Below are 7,860 nucleotides of genomic sequence, written 5' to 3' on the forward strand. Positions count from 1 at the left end.
GGGGCAATCGAGGCCCGATCCCGTCGCCCCATCGCCGACCCTCGCCGCCACCGTTCGTCGTCTCCGCCCTCACCTCGTCGGACGCCTCCTCATCTCCTCCCTGGCGGCCTCCTCCTCGCCTTGATGCCAACGCCGCGTCGCCGCCGCCCAAGGCCTCGTCGCCGGAGACACCTCGCCGGACGCCATCGCCTCCATCCACCCCGCCGTCGGACCTCGGCGCCCCGCCGCACGCGCGTCCCCGTCTTCCACCCCGAGCCCCGCTGCCCTAGTCCCTATGGCCCACGGTGAGGAACCCCGGCGTCTGCCCCTGCTTCACCCCGCTCTGCTCCGCCTCCGGCCGCGGCCAAGCCCGCGCCGCAGCCTGCCGCACCCTCGGCCCCTGCTGCTCCCTCGCCCGCAACACCTCTGCCGCACTGGAGTCCCGACCATGGCCGCTGACCGCACGGGCCATGGCCTCGTCGGCTCTGCCTCCACCGCCGCACTAGGCCACCAGCCCTGCTCGCTTCGTCGCCGCCTCCACCGCGCCTGCTCGCCGCAGCCGCCGGCGCCCCGGCGCCTCCACTGGCCTCGACGGTTGCCCAAACGGGCTGACGTCTGCCGTGCCCGCTGGCGCCCAGCGCCCATCGCCCGCGCCCGATTGGCCCCTTGGGCCACAGACAGGTGGGCCCCCGCGCCCACCGAACAAAAATGAAAAAAGTGAAAATGATTAAAAATAAATAATAATAATAATAATAATAATATATTAATTAATAAATATAAATATAAATATAAATAAAAAAATAATAAAAACAAATCTAATTAATTAATTAATTAACTAAATTAATTAACTAAATTAATCTTGTTTAAATTAATCTAATTAATTAGTTAATTTAATTAAACAATAATTAATTAGCTAAACCCTTATTAACCTAAACAGAGAATGACAGGTGGGTCCCACTGGACCCACATGTCAGTTTGACTTAGTCAACCCCTGTTGACTGCTGATGTCGTAAATACAATTTCGAATTAAATTAAATGATTAATTAAATTCCAGAAATTAGTAAATTTTTAGAAAATCCTATCTTTTAAACCGTAGCTCAGATGAAAATACTTTCTACATGAAAGTTGCTCAGAACGACGAGACGAATCCGGATACGCAGTCCGTTCGTCCACCCCACCTCCCTAACATATCGAACTCGCAACTTTCCCCCTTCGGTCCGTCTGTCCGAAAACGCAAAACATCGGGAATACTTTCCCGGATGTTCCCCCCCTTCGCCGGTACCACCTACTGTCGCGTTAGGACACACCTCGCACTGCTCATTGTCATGTCACGCATCGTCATGCTTATGTTTGCATTGTATTTACTGTTTCTTCCCCCCTCTTCTCTCCGGTAGACTATGAGACCGACGCTGCTGCTGCCCAGTTCGACTACGGAGTTGACGACCCCTCCTACTTGCCAGAGCAATCAGGCAAGCCCCCCCCCTTGATCACCAGATATCGCCTATTCTTCTCTATACTGCTTGCATTAGAGTAGTGTAGCACGTTACTGCTTTCCGTTAATCCTATCCTGATGCATAGCCTTTCATTGTTGCTACAGTTGTTACCCTTACCTGCAATCCTACATGCTTAGTATAGGATGATAGTTTTCCATCAGTGGCCCTACATTCTTGTCCGTCTGCTGTGCTATACTATCGGGCCGTGATCACCTGGGCGGTGATCACGGGTATATCCTTATATACTATACACATGACACATGTGATGACTAAAGTCGGGTCGGCTCGTAGGAGTACCCGCAAGTGGATCTTTCTGGCGGAGCGACAGGGCAGGTTGAGACCGCCTAGGTGAGAGGTGGGCCTGGCCCTGGTCGACGTTCGCGGTTACTTAACACGCTTAACGAGATCTTGGTATTTGATCTGAGTCTGGCCATTTGGTCTATACGCACTAGCCATCTACGCGGGAGTAGTTATGGGTATCCCGGCGTCGTGGTATCAGCCGAAGCTCTTTTGACGTCAGCGACGGAGCGGCGTGCGCCGGATTGGACTGGAACGCCACTTGGCTAGGTCTGCTTCCGGCCGCCCTCGCAACGTGCAGGTGTGCATAGGGCGATGGGCCCAGACCCCTGCGCGCATAGGTTTAGACCGGCGTGTTGACCTCTCAGTTGAGCCTAGGTGGGGCTGCGACGCGTTGATCTTACGAGGCCGGGCATGACCCAGAAAAGTGTGTCCGGCCAAATGGGATCGAGCGTGTTGGGTTATGTGGTGCACCCCTGCAGGGAAGTTTATCTATTCGAATAGCCGTGTCCCTCGGTAAAAGGACGACCCGGAGTTGTACCTTGACCTTATGACAACTAGAACTGGATACTGAATAAAATACACCCTTCCAAGTGCCAGATACAACCCGGTGATCGCTCTCTAATAGGGCGACGAGGAGGGGATCGCCGGGTAGGATTATGCTATGCGATGCTACTTGGAGGACTACAATCTACTCTCTTCTACATGCTGCAAGATGGAGATGGCCAGAAGCGTAGTCTTCGACAGGACTAGCTATCCCCCTTTTATTCTGGCATTCTGCAGTTCAGTACACTGATATGCCCCTTTACACATATACCCATGCATATGTAGTGTAGCTCCTTGCTTGCGAGTACTTTGGATGAGTACTCACGGTTGCTTCTCTCCCTCTTTTCCCCCTTTCCTTTCTATCTGGTTGCCGCAACCAGGTGCTGCAGTCCAGGAGCCAGACGCCACCGTCGACGACAACACCTATGACACTGGAGGTGCCTACTACTACGTGCAGCCCGCTGACGACGACCAGGAGTAGTTAGGAGGATCCCAGGCAGGAGGCCTGCGCCTCGTTCGATCTGTATCCCAGTTTGTGCTAGCCTTCTTAAGGCAAACTTGTTTAACTTATGTCTGTACTTAGATATTGTTGCTTCCGCTGACTCGTCTGTGATTGAGCACTTGTATTCAAGCCCTCGAGGCCCCTGGCTTGTATTATGATGCTTGTATGACTTATTTTTGTTTTAGAGTTGTGTTGTGATATCTTCCCGTGAGTCCCTGATCTTGATCGTACACATTTGCGTGCATGGTTAGTGTACGGTCAAATCGGGGGCGTCACAAGTTGGTATCAGAGCCGACTGCCTGTAGGAATCCCCCTTTCCACACTCCTTGGCCGAAGTCGAGTCTAGACATTACAAAACTTTTACTAACATGGTTGTGTGGCTTACGGTCCCACGTCGCCATTGGGTGGTATTAGGATCTTTTATTCCTCGTCTATACTCTCGGACTCTGAGCTCTCTTCTATTCGGGTAAATTGAGTTTGCTAAAAACAAAGCTAACTTTAGGTTCTCGAAAATACTTTCTCCCGGAGAGCCCCTTCAGTCCAGATGATCGCCGACTGCATCAGAAGATTTCGAAGATACTCTCCGATATTCTCTCGAGACCTTGTGCCCGTTGCCTTTGCAATTCCCTACCACCAAAATATCCCTATGGATAAATACTTACACCTGTCATTCTTACTTTTATTCCTAGTCGATCTTGTTAATACAAAATACCCCGAGAATACTTTGTGCCTACTGCCTTGCAGTTCTTTGCCACCTGAATAACCCTACGAATAATTTCTCGCACTTATCGAGTATCCGCTCATCCCAAAGGATTCATGTATTTCACAAAAGTCTACAAAATACTATTTGAACTTCCGAAATCCTGAGTAGCCTATTGCTCTTGAAATTCTTACTTGCTTGCATTATGGTTAATCCCATAAGTCTAAATCTTATTGGCATCTCTGGTCATTATCATTTTGAGTCCGTTGATTCAATTTGTTGCGAAAGCTCGCAATCCTCAATCAGATCCTAGAATTCATCCTTCCGGCTCAGACATCATTTTTTTAACATGAGCTGGTATCGACCAATCGAATTGCCATCGATTGTACCCCTAAGGCTATTCAACTTATCCATCCTTAATCAGAGCGTTTGCTTCTGATCCCTTGATTTGGAAATCATAATTCCTTTGCATTCGAGCTTTGAGTTAGTCAGTTGTTTCTATAATCTGATCCCCTTGCATTCTTTCTTCCTCTAATTGAGTACCGATGCTCACATCAGATCCCTTGTGGACCAGCGGTTCCTTTATTGGATTTTATCCGAGAGTGTCCTTCACATTGAATAACCTTGTGAGCCTTTCCATGGGTATATAATGCCTTTGGTAAATTGTATCATATGTTTTTGAACAATGCTCTTCTTGTGAGCTTGTAATATTTACTCCAAAGTTTGTGGTATATGTTCCTAAGATGCCTTGATGGGTTGAACCTATGCCTTTCATAATATGTGTGAACTCAAAAGTTTTCATGAGTCATACTCTTCTGGTATTTTGCCAGATAAAAATTTTCAACACTGCAACTTCATCAAACGCGAGAAGTGAATGGAAGGTTATGCATTGAAGAAGTGGGAGTCGACCTTGAACTTTGTGTTCATGCCCATGGACACGATGTAGATCTTATCATTAAAGCTTTTCTTAAATTAATTATTCCCTTGGTATAAGTTCATCTTATATCTGGGATCTGGCCTTTTGCAATCGTGGTTCCGACCACGTTCTCCTTTAAACACCATTTCTCGTGCAAGTTTAAGCACTTGACTTCTGCAGAGCAAAACCCAATCTAACCTCTACTTTGATCTGTCGTCGCGCATTACCCCCTGGTATCTCTAGATTATCACGAGCAACATAACTTCTTATGAGTTCTTCATCAACTAATATTCTTGCCGATTCCATTTTTCCAACGGGTTCTGAGTTGTTAGAACCCCTCAAGTACACCGACAACTGAATCGAGTCCGCACTGCGATTCAACAACTCTTGGTAACCTTCATTACTTACGAGTTTGAACTTGATCACGTCATTCCTAGCCTACTCGGCTACATCATTATCATGCTGATTTTAACTGTGCTACCTGGTCCATAATCACGGAGCACAACCTTCAACGGTGAGCTAATCTTACGTCGATCTTCCTCGTCATATTAGTTCGCCTTGAACAACAGGCTTGATTTCAAGTTTGTGCCTTCCCCTTGGTTCCATTAACCTATCGCTTCATCATTCCTTTGACTTGATGTCATCGCCAATCGATTACATCTTCGTGGAGCCTCTTGACAAAATTTGCCGTGAACATCATCAACATTTTGGCTCCTTCCAGGATATCAATGTAATTCTTGATGATAAGTGCCATCCTCGTTCCTTGGTAATTTGAGTTACCATCGACAACAACTTTTCATTCCTTTCATCACAAACTTGATCAAGTTATGGAGCTCCTTGCTAACCAGCCTATGTTATGTTCTACCTTGGAGTATTACCATCTTTTATGTCAAGGATATTGTGAGAATTTCTCCACCTCTTGAGAATTCTTGATATAGTAATACTTCTCGCCATCTCCATTTGTTTTCTGATCCCCGTGTTGTTTCTAAACGAAACACCGACAATGGTCTGTGATGTGTAAATTCTAAACTGCTAGCAACCCTAATGCTTTGAAGTTATTGGCCTATAGTTTCATTCTACGTCTATGGCTTAATGAATCATCATTCGAACATTGATCGTGCTACCTAGCCCATATTTCGGGTGCACCTTTCAACCAATGTTTAACTGTGTATGTTTTCCTTGAGCATACGTCATTAAGTCATTCGATCTAGCTATGTTATCTCCTTGTTGACATAGTTGGGGAAATCCATCTTTTGGAGATCTCAACGGATTGTCGCTGTGTCAATCAGTCACCTCCTCACCTCCCCTTGATTTAATGATGGACCCTTGTTCAGAACTCGCTTCCATAGTTCATTTCCCGAGAATCTTACAATGTCGTCTCGTAAATTTGTTTTGCACCTTTTCTTCTCAGGCATCCTGAGTCTGAGGTATCCAAACACCGTTCATATCTGAATCTCGGTCATATATGATGGTTGGAACATTTTTCCAAGAGTAATAACACTGGTCTACTATGACCCAATAAGGTGATGATACCCAGCACCCCTGGCGGGAGGACCTATTGTTATAAGTTTTTCTTTTTAGCAAGGTTAGCTATTCTTCCATGAGGAAATTGTAAGACTTACTCTATAAGTTGTTCCTGATGGATCCTTTTTGTTTCCAAAGTCTGATCTTCACCTGTTGACCATGTCAATGCTATCTCGAAGCATGTCTATGGTACTCCGATTTTCAACAGGAACATTTGAAGCCCAATGCTAAATGTTTCCTGCTCAATTATCCAAACACCGTTGTATGGGTAACGTCATGAAATTTCTCTCCCCTACCTAAAGAGTTTTCTACATTATATCCTGTCATGAATATCATGCTCAGCTTGTCCTTGGGAAGGATATACCCTTGAAATATGTGTTTAAACACATTTTCCTTTCCATTCTTCTGTTTAATCTGATAATCATATTTTCCTTTCCATTGGTTGGTTTAACGTTTCTGGTGATCATTATGATCTAAGCAGTATTAATTCCTTGCTTGTACAAACACCTCGGTGTACAACTTTGTCAGTAAGACCCTGTTACTATTGTTGGTGACATTTCGGTAACCACCGATGGACGAGAACTTTGCCTAATGGTCCGCCTCATTTCAACGAGAAGGAAAATGGTTCTCCGTCCCCCGCCCTTGGTACCGACGATGTTGCTGACATATAACTGACAGGCTACCCTCTGACATGCCTTGCTATCATGATCATGCAAGATGTCACCGGCCTTCCTACTTTTAACCCACATGGTGGGCCCATAACCCACAGTTCCACAGGATCGAAACCTGACTCTCCTGTGCACCCCCTGTTCCCAAATTTATTCATCGCGCGTGGCCTCGTATGTAATTCATGGACCTCCGTCCTACTGATCTATACTGGCATCAGACATAATACTTATTCCGATTGCTTTGAACACCTTTCACACTTTGTTTCAGGCTTCGAACGATTGCCTACCCGTTTGAAACTTCTCATGGTACTTTCTTACTTACTCTCGGCTTTTCTTAAGATTTAGTTTGAGAGATACTTTCCGCCACCTTCCCCGATGATATTGACCAGATAGTAAACCCTGCAGAAGTCCGTTCTTCCAGAATACCCCCTTACCCTGTCGTAAGTACGATGGAGTTCCCGAAGAGAGGACGACAACTTTATCATGATGACCTGAAACAGCAGAATGAAGACATCAATGTAATGGATCAACCTCTTTGAGAAGAACAACCAAGACCAAGAACGCTCCCTAGAATTTCGTAACCCGAACCTTCCCCCTTTACTTCCCTCTTAAATCTCGGGACGAGATTTCTTATAGTGGAGGAGAATTGTGACGCCCGGATAATTATGCTACAGTAACCTACGCTAATGATGCCACGTCACCTCTGTTAGTGTTGATAATCTCGCATTAGTTCAAAACCGGATCAAAATTCAAATTCAAAATATGGCAAACAACAAAAGTTTTCAAAAATTAAAACTAAAATGTTCGGGTTGTTTCAAATAAATCGTAAGCAATTATGGTGGAGAGACCAAGCTTTGATAAAATGTTTAAAGGCTCTAAAGTAATTAAAACAGCAGCTATGACAATTAATTAAATGCCTTTAAAAAATAATAATAATGCAAACTATTTTAATCAGGTGTCAAACTTTTTGGGGCAGTAGAATAAATTATAACATTAATTTAGGAGTTGTATTTATATTTTATAAAACAGAAATTAAAAGAATAAAATAGAAAAGAAAATAGATAAAGAAAAGAAAACAGAAAAGAAACGAAAAAAGGGAAAGACAAAGCCCCCCTCCCCCTGGGCCATTCGGCCCAACTGGCCACCCAGGCCACCAGGAGGCCCACCAGCCGTCCCCTTATCCCCTCACCCCCCGAAACCCTAACCCCCCACCACTCGCCCCCGATCCCCACCTC

Source organism: Triticum aestivum, chromosome 2D (genome assembly GCF_018294505.1).
Source record: "Triticum aestivum cultivar Chinese Spring chromosome 2D, IWGSC CS RefSeq v2.1, whole genome shotgun sequence".
In the NCBI taxonomy this organism is placed as follows: Eukaryota; Viridiplantae; Streptophyta; class Magnoliopsida; order Poales; family Poaceae; genus Triticum; species Triticum aestivum.